General features: G+C 53.1%; 1 long non-coding RNA gene across 2 annotated transcripts; it reads right to left on the bottom strand.

The window, feature by feature from the left end:
* Positions 1-2,421: 2,421 nt before the first annotated feature.
* On the bottom strand, positions 2,422-7,675 carry LOC120508938. Of its 2 annotated transcripts, none has more exons than XR_005629117.1 (3): positions 7,451-7,675; positions 6,678-6,731; positions 2,422-4,323 (listed from the first exon to the last, which is right to left on the bottom strand). It is a non-coding gene; the product is annotated as an uncharacterized LOC120508938 (long non-coding RNA). The 2 variants fall into 2 exon arrangements; XR_005629118.1 differs by lacking the exon at positions 7,451-7,675 and adding an exon at positions 6,813-7,046.
* Between the last annotated feature and the right edge of the window lie 5,602 nt (positions 7,676-13,277).

Here is a 13,277-nt window from a genome sequence, read left to right as displayed (position 1 = left end):
TCACAGCAAGACAGCCCATGTGAAAGCAGCAAGCCCAGCAGAACAAACTCTGGCAGCAATGTGATGGCTTAAGTCTTGGCCACAAAGCTGGGACAACCAGGAGGGGGAAGTTTCTTCAAATAAAAGGAAAGTTGCATAACCACTGCCTTCAAGCTGGGCCTGATGTCCCCCTCCAAAATTAGGATGACTTCCCCTTGCATCAGTTTCCAGCTGAATGTGTGGCACAGAGTGAACTGGGGGCTGTGAGCCCCATCCACAGCATGCACTGGGATGGAGGCTGTGGAGGGAGGGCATCCATCCTGGCACAGCTCAGTGGCCTCTAGGAAGTTGCACATGCTTGAGGGAGTGGAAAAGCACCTCAAAACCCCTTGTTTGCAGGGCTCATCACAGCAGCCAGCTGTGGAGCTCCTTCCCTGAGCTCACATGCTGGTGACCAGAGGGCCACAGCTGGAGGATGCCTCCTGTGGGTGCTCAGCTGCCTGATGTGAGGCTGGGCAGGGCACTGTGCTTTACCTCTCCCAGGCCTCTCCTCTCAGGCCACCTGGGAAAGCAGCAGGAAAGCTTCAAGAGGCTTTGTCAACAAAGCTACAGTGAGAGTCTAGGTCTGGCTATTTTTGATCCCCTTTCAAAAGGGACTGAGAACAGCAAGGCAAACAGAGCCGAGGCGCAGGCACCAGAGCTCCCTGCGTACAAACAGGTGTTTGCCCAGAGCAAAGATGTCTGGGACAGCAATGCTGCCACCCCTAAGCAACTGGACACAGGCTCGATTGTGGAATTAAAAGGCCACCCTGACCAGCGTTGCTCATTCCCAGGCACCGTTCACGTGCATGAATCACTGTCCTTCCCTTGGACTCATTAATCACTCCAAAAATCAATAAAGGCCACATAAGTTTTTCATGTATCAGCCATTAGTGTGACCTTGTGTCTATCTCTGCAGAGGGTATGAAATAAAAGCACTGCAGATCAAAGCAGGCGGCAGTGCCTTTGCGCAGCAGCCGCTGATTTACAGCCGCTGAGCTCATGCTGGCTTGTTTTGGTTCCCCAGAGCCCTGAGCAGCCACAAAGCCCTTGTTGTCCCCTAGGGACACAGCAGGCAGGAGGAGACTGCTCCAAAAGGATGTTCTTTAGGATTTGTTTCCTTACTGCTTTCTTGTCCAGGAGCAGTGTCTGCAATGCCCTCAGGGATGAGCAGATCTCCTTCCCCAGGCACTCCTCTGGTGGGATCACAGCCAGAGCTGCTGTGTCCCCCTCCCTCCTTCCCATGGCCCCTGCCCCCCCTGCTGCCACCCTTCACCTGAGCCTTTGGCACTCTCCTGCTGCAGAACAAACACTTCACACTGCAACACCTGCTGCAGAACCACCACCACTGGGAAGGGGGACCAGAAGGACCAAAGCCATTCACCAGGGATGGGGCATGGTCACATCAGCCTTCCACAACCCTAGGACCACAGGCTGAAGCCTCCTCCAGCTGATAAGGCAGCCACAGGAGCCAGAACACCTACGTGTTTTCTGAATGCATTTATCTCTTTTGGGACTAAGACAGCAAGAGCCAGGCAGTGCTGCTGGCCAATTACCATCACTATTGATCACTTTTGCATCCAGCTTTCTGGGTCAGGCCTGCTCTAATTTTCATAGAGGCAGACAAAAGGCCAGTGAACCAGGAAACCACAGTGCTCACAAATGCCTCTGGGGCACAGTGACAGGTCAACCAGGTCCACAGAACCCAAATGCCTTCCAAATGCTGTGTGCCAGAGGCAGATATGCCACTGTCCCACATGGCCCACTGATGAGTCCACACCAAGCCCCTCATCAGCCCGTCACAGCCCTCCTAATCATCTCTGGCTGATGCTGCAGCAGAGGCCACTGAAATACTTGCCAAAGGAAAGAAAGTGGTTTACTTTTCAGAAAAAAAAAGGGTATTTAGGCTAAGTGTGGACATGGGAGGGTAGGTTAGGACACTGCAATGTGGAGCTCTGTAATAGCAGGGGAAACACAGCTTGGACTTAAACAGTTTCAAGACTTCCCAAAATCTGAAATCAGAAATACCCATGCCTACTGGAGACAGCCCTTAATCACAGATAGTTTGGGTTTTAATTGAAAATCACCTCCTGTTAACACTGCCCCAGCTTTCCCTGCAGGAACTGTATTAGGTCCCAGCTATCCAAGCCCCTCTCACAAATGCCATGGTCCAGGGAAAGGCACAGGGGCCAGCTGGGCCTTGCAGCCTGGTTTCACCCACCACCCAGCCATGCTCCCTACAACACTGGGATCTGCCTGTCTGGCACAAACCACCCTTCACCACACCAAAGGCACCCAGCAGGCTCCCTCCCCGTGTGCCCTCCCTCTCAGGTGAGGTACCTTCCCTCTGTGCCCCTCCACCTCCCTCCCCACCTGACAGCAGAGGGTGTTTTTACTGGAAACACCGCAGCACTCAGCCCTGTCACACTGGAATAGCTGTGGCCAGCCTGTGGCCAGCCTGTGGCTGGGTGCTGCTCTCATCACTCAGTCTGGGCTGGCTGCTTCTCCCCAGTGACATCCACCCCTCCTTGTTCCCCCAAGCAGCCACTGTTGGTCAGGGCAGCTGTGGTGGTGTTCCTCACTCTGTCTGGATGACACATCGTGTGTCACACACAGGCACAGCCCTTTTGGCTTTGCCTGGAGCATCTCCCCTGACACAGTTTGGGAAAGACAGACACAGACTGCTGATCCCAGCCTGTCATCCCCAGAGCAATCCCACTCTACGTGCAATTCAGGTTTGCTGCACATATGCAGCCTGTGGCAGATTTGGTGCTCAGTGGCACACACCTCTCTGGCTCAGCAAGCAGACAGCCCTGCCCCACTGCTCTGTGCTGCTCTCCCTGCAGCAGGAACTCCCCCAAAGCCTTCAGCAGCCTGAAAGCCTCAAAGACAACAGCCCCTGTGGACCATGGTGCACTTCTGGGGGTTTTTGGTCCTTGATAGGCATCAGCTCACAGAAATAAATGTACCCAAGCTGCACTAGCAAAAAATCCCCCAAAATTATATAGGGGATTTTATTCAAGGGTGATTCTGGTTTAATCTTGCAGCTGGGCTTGCTATAAACCTTTGGACTAGAGCACAAGTAACTCCACCTGCCTGACTGACTACATTAGGATATTGTTATAAAAAATGTCACTTTGGCATTTATAATAAAACGTGAAAGCTGAATGCTGAAGGATGGCACAGGGCCAGTGCTGGGCAGCCGTGGGGAGGACAGGCTTCCCCTGCCTGTGCCAGTGCAGGTCACCCTGGGACAGGCAGCCCCTGCCCACCTCTGCTGGCACACAGGTGGGGTGGCACTGGAGGGGAGGATGCCCACGTGGCTGAACACAGAGCAACAATTGCTCTGTCCACACTGACATGCTCCCTCAGGGCCACAACAGGCACAAGCACAGCCCATGGCATTGCAGCCAGACTCCTGCCCTGTCCCAGCAACAAGCACAGCACCTACAGCAACACTAATCAAGTGAGGAAAGGGGGCTTGTGCTTTCCTCTCTTATGCTGCTTTTTGCTCTTTTCCCCTGCCTTTTGAAATTGCAGATGAGAAGAGCAAATATTGGAAGGTTATCCTTTGTATCCCATGATCAGATCACAAGCTAGCATGTGACTCGGGAGGGAAAAACAAGTCTTTCCAGCAGATGTCAAGGCAGCGAGCCGGCTCTGCTGACTGCTGTACCTTGCTGTCTGCAGCCAAAGTCAATTCCTGGTGCATCCTTGAGGTACAGAACCTCCTGATTCATCAGGATTTTATTCTAATTAAAGAAAACCCAGATGACTTTCATTTTGGGTTTGCCTATTTAGCAACTCTGAATGCAATGTGTATGTAAGGATAAATAGCAGCTTTCAGCCACTGTTTTGTAAACAGGCTCCAGCCCAGGAAGACCAAGAGCAGTTTGGAGCCACCCTGTAAGTCATGTGCTGGGGGAGCAAGCAAAAACCTCCCACTGGGCAGAGGGACTGGTTAAACAGGAGCCCAGGTCTGGCAGCCCACAAAATGTCCTGTGCAGGGCTCTGAAGGCCGGGTGGGCATGAAGCAGTTGTTCCAAGGGAGCAGGGAAGCATCTCTCCATAAGGGATGGGGTCTGCTGGTACATAAGCCCTCCCTCTGACACACATGGGGCTTGCCCACTCCCCGAGGCCGGAGCTGGTGCTGCTGGTGCCCCAGCACAGCCAGGCTCCGGGGCAGCTGGGGGCCCTTCCCCCCGAGCAGGGGCGATAAGCACCGATACCACATCTCGCAGCACTGGCCCCACCACAGCTGTCACATGATGGGTCAGCAGTTCGTGGGAAGTCAAAGGCTGAAAGCTGAAAAAAAACCAAGTTAGTTTGGCCGACTCCTTCCCCACAGGAAATAAAAATTGGAGCTGAGCTTTAGCAATTTGGGTTTGACCAGACTTTTCTCGCCTGAGGCCTGGGGTGAGTTTGTCTCGCCAAGCTCCTGACCAAACATCCAGCCACAAACCCAGCAGGGAAAGGACTTGGAGAAGGGCAGGAAGGGTAGAGACAAGCAGGTGACAAGAAAAGGGGGTGTGTAGCACTCCTGGGGCCTGACATCAGGACATCTTTGCATGGAGAAGAAAGTCTCTCACAGACCTTCCCATCCCCTCGAGGCTGACGCAAAGAGCCAGCACACCAGATATTCCCACGGTCGCTGTCCTCACGCCCCGGCTCAGCCAGAAAAGCTGCTCCCAGTGTATGGGACTGGGCAATAAAAAATGGAAAGGCTTTTGCCCTTCCTTTGCCCAGGGTCCATGGACAATCAGAATCTATTTTTAACCTGGCTCTTTCTTTTCCCCTGCAGAGGCGCTTGAATGGCTTTCCCCTCGCACACGGAAGCGCGGGGAGCACGGACGTCGTCTCTCATTGTGATGGGAAAGGTTATCGGGTACGAAACAAAAGTGAAATCATCCACTGGCATTCCTGGGACTGAAATAGCTGCCTGTTGCAGCCCTGACGTTATCACAGAGGAAGGAAGGCTCCGGATACAGGCTGTCCCGCGCCAGGGCTCACGTACTGACCCTGCAGCGAGCCAACACCAGGCTGGCTGAGAGCAGAGGCAAAATGAGGCATTCTTACCACGGCAGATTAAAGATTGCTTAGTGCAGGAGGTCCCAATGTTGCCCAGCAGCCTCAGAGCCTCACACAAGCAACACTCAGCCACAGCCCAGCAAAGAAGCTCGTCTGCTTCATGTTAATGTTCAGGGCCAGAGCGCTCCTGGGGACAGCACGGAGTGGGGAGAGCTGTGGCAGAGGGACACCCCTAACAGGGGACTCTGTGAGCTCCTGGCCCTGCTGCTGCCAGCCTGGGGCTGTAGTGCCCTGCCTGTGGAACTGGGTCTGCACAGGGACATGGCCAGCCAAGGCAAGGCTTGGCTATCAGTTCACTAAAAGCATTTTTACTGTTCCACTTACCTGGGCTTTTTTGTTATTGTTTTTTTCCTCTAGCACAGATGGTCACCCTGAGCCAGCAGAATGTCCCTGTCTGACTGCACTGCTGCCCCTGTCCCCTCCTTGCCTCCTGCCTTTTTGCAGCCACTCCCATCAGGATATCTGCAAGAAATGCCAGGAAACCACCCCAGCACTGCCTGTCCCTCATGCTACAGGAAACACAGCCAGCTGGGAAGTCCTTGTTTCAATTTCTCTTCTCAAGACAGGACTGAGCAGGCATGGCCCCAGGCTGGCCCATCACTAGCAGCACTCTGTGGAGGGGAGCTGGAAGGAGGATTGCAGGGAGACAGGGAGACACCAACACCAGCTGCTGCTCTCAGTCCTGCTCACCATCTGAAACTAAGCCAAAAGTCTGGGAAAGGGCTGCAGGAGGGCTGTGGGAGCTTTGCAGATGGAGAAGGCAGGAGCATGCAAGGGACCCTGTAGAGCCCAGAGGAGGTGGCAGTGGCTGACAGGTGGCACAGTGGAGGTATGGCATCTATCAGGATGTGGGGAGGGCAGGATTTGGGGAGCCCAAATGTGCTGAGCAGCCTTCTGTGAAGCCCTTGGGACTTCCAGCCTGGAAGAGGAGCTCATGTACTGGGCATCTGGGCTAAGAGGTAAACCTCCTCCAAAGCTTCAGAGTTTAAATACCTCCCTGTGAGAGCATTGTCAGGAGCAAGGGGTAAGCCATGGTAAGGGCTGAAGCTGGGAACCAAGGAACATGAAAACTAGGGGTAAATTTTACTTGCCTGCCTACGCAGTAGAACATTTACCAAAACTATCCAAGGTGTTTTCCCAATAAGCTAAGCACTCCACTGCCTGCCAAACCCAGATTCTTCTCAGAGATTTAAGGCTCTTCCTCATCTGAATTGCAGTAATGAACTAATACTTTGAGTGCCTCCAGCTGCCAGCAGCTGCCTTAGACTTAATTGCACCCAGAAGCCTTTCCCAGGAGCTGCAGAAGTATGCAGCCCAGCCCAGGCAGCAGGAGCAGCCCACTGCAGATGCTGGTTCATGCAGACCCAGGCAGGTCAGGGAACACGAGCCAGTGCTGTCCATATGGACTCCGGCCGGGATGGCAGAGCCACCAGCACAGGCTCCAGTGTGGCTTTCCTGGCTTTGTTGACGAGTAAAGCTTTATCACTGTTAAAACACCATTTGTTGCTGTGACTTTTCCCCCCCTTCTTAAATGTCAACTTGAAAAGAAAAATTCGGGAAAGGTCACTTACCAGAGAGACTGGCACAGCTCCAGTCACTTGGATAAACACGTGTAGGGTCAGCTGCTGCAAGAGGGGATTTTAAACAAGTTATTTACCTGGTTGAACAAGTGTTGTGTTTCTGCAGAAGAGCGAGACTTTATGTACCTTGCAGGAGGCAATCAATCTCCTCACCACCCATCCATTGCTGCTGGGATTGTTAACCATTTGGGACACCCAGCTAGAGAAGATGCTTAGCTCACAATGCCAAATTTCCTGTTTAAGGGGGCACGAGCACCTGTGAAATCCTCAGGCTGACTCTGAAGACTGCTAGCCTGACACTGTGGAGAGCTACTCAGCAGCAGCCTCACTGGACCCCTTCCTCAGGTGGAACCCACTTGGGCTGCTCTGCACCCCTGCAAGGCATGGGGCTGGTCACCCTTGGTTCTTCAGGCCAGTTGAGCCATTCATTCTGGGCTGGAAGCAAAGTGCCAGAGACCCCATTGGTGAGGAACAGCATTATCTGTACCTGGATGTACATCTGGAGAAGAGTGCACTGGGTCCCATTCTTATGGAAGCCTGAACCTCATGCTCCCTTCCCTCCTGCTTTGCCAGGTGGTAAAAAAGGGTAACAGCAACATGCCTGAAAAACCCCCAGCTACCCAAAGGCACAGGTGACCAGGGGCTGCTTTTGCAATGCACTCAGCAGGTGTGCTGATAAGGAGCAGTCCCCACAGGCACAGCCCCACCATGCCCTTTATCTGCTGCCTCTGCTCTTCATCTCAGCAGGTACTTTTGCCTCTCACCTGGTGAGTTTCTGCCACTCTGCTGAATGTGCTGGCTGCAGCCAAGAAAAGGATTTGACTAAAATAATAAACCACTTGTCTTCCTGTCCCAGCCTTCCCTGTGGCTTCTCAACAAGGGAAACTTCACAATTCTGTTGAACAAAATCTGTTGATTTTTGCCCTTGTTTATAAGCAGTATGCTACTTATGACTTGCCCAGAGCTCTCCATAGCTCAGCAGTCCCCAGACAGCACACAGACCAGAGCACTTCCCATGACTCCACCAGCCAGATGAGTCTGCTGCTAATTGGGCTTCCAAACCACCACAGCTGAACTCACTTGACTGATCAAGGTCCTGCTGAGGGGGCACCATCTCCATCCCCCCAGCATCCCCTCACTGCCCAGCATCCTTCCTGCACCCAATGCTTCTGCAGGGGCTTGGATGAGCCCATCACCTCCACAAGCTGGGAAAGCTGGAGTCACTGCAGAGGACTGGCACCTACCCCACAGCAGGCAGGGAATGGCTCTGAGTGCCTGCTCCATGGTCAAGCCCTGTGGCCAGGCTTGCTGAGCAACTTCCCGGCAGCAGCCCCAGTTTCAGCGGGGAGGAGAGTGTGCTCCTGCCAGGCCTTCAGCAGCTCATCCTCCAGAGATCAAGCCATGCTGCATGCCAGGCCAGACCAAGGGATTTGGCACAAGAACTCTTCCCACAGCAAAACAGGCACTCAGTGTCTGTGATCGAGTCTAGCTCAGCTGACAGTGCTTACTCCCAAATAAAAGCTGAGCACACAGTCTAACTTGGGACAACTCCCAGGCTGTGGGCACCTGAAGGCTTATGCTGACCTTGTAAGGAAACCTGTGCCAGCCAGGGACCCCAGGTGAGCCCCATCCCAAACACCCAGTGCTGCTGGAACATAACAACTCACTGCTGTGTGCAGTGCTCAGCTCTGTGCCTGCAGCAGCCTCGGGAAGGGGACACAGCCAGAGCTGTGCAAGGTCAAAGGCACGAGGGCTCTGCTCAATGGGAAACCACCACCATGAGGCTTTCAGAAGTTCAGCTGGACAGAAGAACTGTCAGCAGTGGGAAAAGGGCTGCTGCTGGTGCTGCCAGTAAAAGCAAAAAAAAAAGGAGAAATCAGCCCACCACAGCTTCCGATCGGATGTGACAGCGCTGTCTGAGGTCCTCAGCAAACCAAGTGTGTGTTGCAAGCTCCCAGGAGCTCCCAAGTGAGGGGAAGTGGAGAGCTCCAGGGCTGTGGGGAGGGGAGGCACCTAAAGCACCCCTGAATGTGCAGTAACCCGAGGCAGCTCTGTGTGCCTGCCCACACACACCTCGGGAGGCAGCCAGGTCCTGGTTACATGTGTGCCACAGCCCTGTTAATGCTCGTGTCCCGTCCTGGCAGCCTGCCCCCAGCAAGGGGTGGGTTTTTCCAAGAAAACCAGAGACAGATTGTTCCGTATAGCTGGGGAAACTAAGAGCCTCTAGCATCCCTGTGCTGGCCAGGGAAGATGGCTGCAGGCAGCCTGTTCCCAAACAGAGCAAAGCGTTCCCACCAGGCCCCCACGCCCTTGGAATAATTCAGTTTTTGTGGAATCCAGTCACTTAAAAAAAAAAAAAAGGCAAAAACAACACAGAAAACCCTTCCCCAGGCCTGCAGCAATATTTTGTCTGTAAATAATCTAGAGAGCAAGGTCACATTCCCAAGTGAGCACTGTGGGGAGGGTGGGCAGGGGGCAGAGGGGGATGTGGAACAGGGAATGCACAACTCCCAGCCCCAGGCACAGCCAGGCTGGGGACCAGAGGAGAGCAGGAAAAGGGGACTGGGGGAGGAGGCAGAGCAGAAAAGGGCTCTAGGCGTAAAAGGCAAGATGATTTCACCTTTCTTTCACCAGCTGTCCCTGGAGCAGGGACAAACCTGCCACCTCCATCCTCCCACACTTCAGCACATCTCACCACTGGCCGGATGGTGGCACAGAGCTGTGCAGGGCTCAGGCTGCCCTGCTGCTGCTCCGTGGGGATGGTGGCAGCAGCTCACGCGGGCAGGAGTTGCCCTGCTCAGGGAGGAACATCCTGCCCCACTGGAGCAGGGCTGCAATGATGGAACCATGCACAGTGCCAGGGAAGCCGTGGCTGTCCTGCCCCAGTGCTCCCTGCAGGGATGGCACAGATGTACCAGCCCTGACACCCCTGGTACTCACTGAATTTGTGCCAGAGGCACCGAAGTCCAGCTTTTCTGCACTGCAGCTGGAGCAGGCTCTGGTGGCAGCCCCAGCGTGGCCACCAGTACTGCCCCCGCTGCTGGCAGGCACAGCACCCAGCTGCACCCTGCCGAAGGACAGCTCCCCGGGACAGCAGGGATGTGCTCTAACAGCTCCAAGCCTTTGCCAGCCGTGCAGGAAGGGGAGCAGGGGCACTCTGGGAAACCACCCACAGCCTGGACGGAGCGTGGAGCAGATGGCAGAACAAACGGCGCCGGGATTTCTGTTTCACATAATCTTTTGCACTGCTCACTCCCACACGTAACCTTTTCCTCCCATGGAGCAGGACTTCGCTTGGAAAAAGCAACTAGGAAAGCTGGAAGGGTTTCAGAGTGGCAGGTGTTCTGCTCTGAACATCACCAAGGACAATACACAAGACCCCAGATGCTTTTTCTTTTATTTAAAAACAGACACAGGCAAGATTTGTGCTGTTTTGTGCCTTTTTCAAAAGAGTTCATGAGCAATTTTTTTTTCCTTTTTCTAGATGAGGAGAAGGCTGATGCTGCTGTGAGGACACTTAAGGATGGCAGGCTCTTCATGCCACAGCTGAGTGACCTGTGCTGTGCAGCCGCCCTGGCAGGAGGGTGCTCAGGCTGGGACTGCCAGTCAGGCACTGCAGGTCTCTGTCCTTCAGGGCACGCAGGTGTTTGGAGGGAAAAAAAAAAAAGGAAAAAAAAGGGGGAAATATTCAAACCCTGCACATTTTAAAGACTATCCAGAGCCAGAAGGCTCAGGGGTTTCTGTGGAGTTTTGGGATGGAAACCACTTACTGTGTGACTGCAGGGCAAGGCTTCCAGAGCAGGCAGTGGCTGTGCAGCAGCCCCACACCCTGTGACAGGAACACTGTCACAGCCTGTCACAGCCCAGTGGTGCTCCTTTGCATGGGCTGAGGGAGGATCCAGCACAGCCCAGGCAGAAACCCAGCCCCTCCTCAGCAGCACTGGCACCTGGGAACACCACCAATCCCCTGGGGACTGAGATGCTCAGGGAGCCTCATCACTTGTAGGCTCCCAGCATAATTAGGTTCCACATTGAAATCTCTGCTGGATATCAGGAAACAAGCATTTGCCTTGCCTGTCAAGCACCATCAGCTCCCAGCTGCCACTGATCACGCCACCACTTTTACAAGGCTCTTTTACACACAACTGGTGGAATTGGTTCTTGCTCATGCATCAGAATCATCAGAGTCATCTAACCACCACACAGCACAGCACCTTACAGCCCCTCCTCCATGGGCTGGGGCTTGGCACCAAGAGGCAGCCATGCCCATGCTGCCAGGCCCAGCACAGCACAGGATGCATCCCAGCAGGGCCGTGCTTCCAGCAGGCAGCTGCTGGGAGCTCTGGGAGCACATCCCCTGTCTAAGGACAGGGCGGGAAGCCCCGGGCTGGTGGGGGCACAAAGGAACCATGTCCAGCCAGAGGAGCAGCAGGGTCCAGGCTGTGTGCCAGCAGGTTGGGTGATGGCAGTTCCAGAGAAAAAGGAGTTGCCACTGTCTGCCCTGCACCCACTCCACACCTGAGCCACATGGCTCTGCCTGTATTTTAGGAGTTTCCAATGAGCTCATCATAGAGCTTCATAATTAAGTGTTTCAAAATTAATTACAACAGCCTGGGATTCTCCTGAAGACAGTAATAGCTACAAGGAAGAAGCCAACCAGCCATTAGGTAGCACACTACAAACAGTGCTCTCTCCCCAGCCTTTGATGAAGTCAAGTGGTTCTGCCCTTTTACTATTATGCATTGCAAATTGAAAGTGCCAGCAAGAACTCCTGGCTTTGGTGTCCAGAGCAGAGCTCCAGCTGCCATGTCCAGTCCCCCCAAGGTGCAATGCAGCACAGAAATCTCCTGTGCTTAGACTGCAGCAGGCCACCCTTCCCCACACAGCTTCTTGAGGGTATAAGCCACATTTGATAACAAAAAAAGACAGTACCAGATGCTGTAAGCAGGGTGTGGGGTTCCTGCTGTTACTCACCATGTGCTGAGCTGTTCAGACAAACAAAAGAGCAGGTTGGGTCAAACACAGGAACTTCCTCAAGTGAACTGTACTCACAGGTCAGAATCATTAGAGGGATTAAATCCAGAAAACACTAACTTGCTGTAGTGTCTCTCTGCACCGAGGCTTTCCAATGCCCTGCACTGCAATCTCTTACTACAGACCTCCAGTTTCACTCACCCCCATGGCCAGAGTGGCCCCAGCTGACTTTAAGCACTCATTTTAACAGGTTTAATTCTTAACTGAAAGAAATGTGCAACACACACCAGCTTGGGTGAACATCCAGAAACCATGAGATTGCCAATGGGCAAGTATCAGCTCCAGGCTGTAGTGCTAGAAACTTACCACAGGTTGGGCAGAAAGACACAGCCTGTTGGAAAAGAGACTTTGACAAAGCAAGCCAGCTCCTCTCTTCCACCTCTCATTTGAATTAAACAAATAGACCAAGCCCAGGCAGAGAAAAAATCCAACAAAATTATGTTGTTAGTTCAGCAGAGAGCTGATTTTTAGACCTCCTGCATTTGACTTCAAAGTAAATCAGGATTTTATGTTTTTATTTTTAACTCTGTTCTCATTTAAAAACTTCAGTTAGTGACAGGATAATTGTTAACAGTTTGAAGATAACATTTAAAAGTGTTCCTAATAATGGCAGCATTTAAGAAGGATTACACGATACCTTTTAAACCTGAAAGCAAGTGGTTTCCCAGCTATGACTGCTCTCTCCACACAGCATTTTGTCCTGGCAAGGACAATCCAGCTTGAGTCTGGGACAGAAAGCAGTTGGAGAAACAGAAGTGAAACCCAGAAGTTTGTTTTCATTATCTAAACCGAAAGAGCACAAGAAGTGAAATTATGTGAATAAATGCTATACCACTTGACGTTTTTTCTTTCCAGTGATTCTCTGGGGTTTTTTGGCTGTCCAATTGCTAAGTCATTTGTAACAGGGCTCTCCTGTCCTACCCAGGCTTGGGTACCACCCTGCAGCATGCATGGGCAGAAAAGGACACAGCACCAGCACCAATTTCTCCAGTGAGACGTGCCAGACCAGATTTTTTGCATACCACAGCAAAGCAGTTCACCACCTGCCATATAACACCATCCTGCAACTCACATTTTTTTGAGCTCTAACAGTGCCTCATTTTTTCCAAGTCAGAAAGAAACCCGCTGGCCAGTTCAGCGCTCTTCAGACTGATGAGTAAATTGCTTTTTCCTTTAATGAGCAGCTGGGCTGCTGCAACAGCACTGCAAGCTTGGCCCGTGGTTACAGCGTGTGCCCCTTCAGAGCAGAGCTGGGCAGGGAGCAGGTGCAGCAGAGCAGAGAGCACTGACAGCTCCTGTCAGACCATTGTGAGCACTTCCAAGAGTGGGAACACCGCCTTCCCCACCCCTCAGCCCTCCACAGGTCTTCACACAGAGCAGGAAAGATCAAATCTGGGATGAGCAGCCAGAGGATGGGAGAGCCCAGGCAGCACCTTCACTCCTCTCCCTGGTCCTGGCAGCACTCGGTGCCTTGAAGCAAGCCAGGATTCTGCAGGCAGAGGCACGCTGGGGCCTAGCAGAACCTGCAGCAATTGCTCATCTTCAGATTGGATGAGG

This window comes from Passer montanus, unplaced genomic scaffold (assembly GCF_014805655.1).
Source record: "Passer montanus isolate IOZ18808 unplaced genomic scaffold, ASM1480565v1 scaffold5, whole genome shotgun sequence".
In the NCBI taxonomy this organism is placed as follows: domain Eukaryota; kingdom Metazoa; phylum Chordata; class Aves; order Passeriformes; family Passeridae; genus Passer; species Passer montanus.
This window is presented reverse-complemented; position numbering and strand designations above follow the sequence as displayed.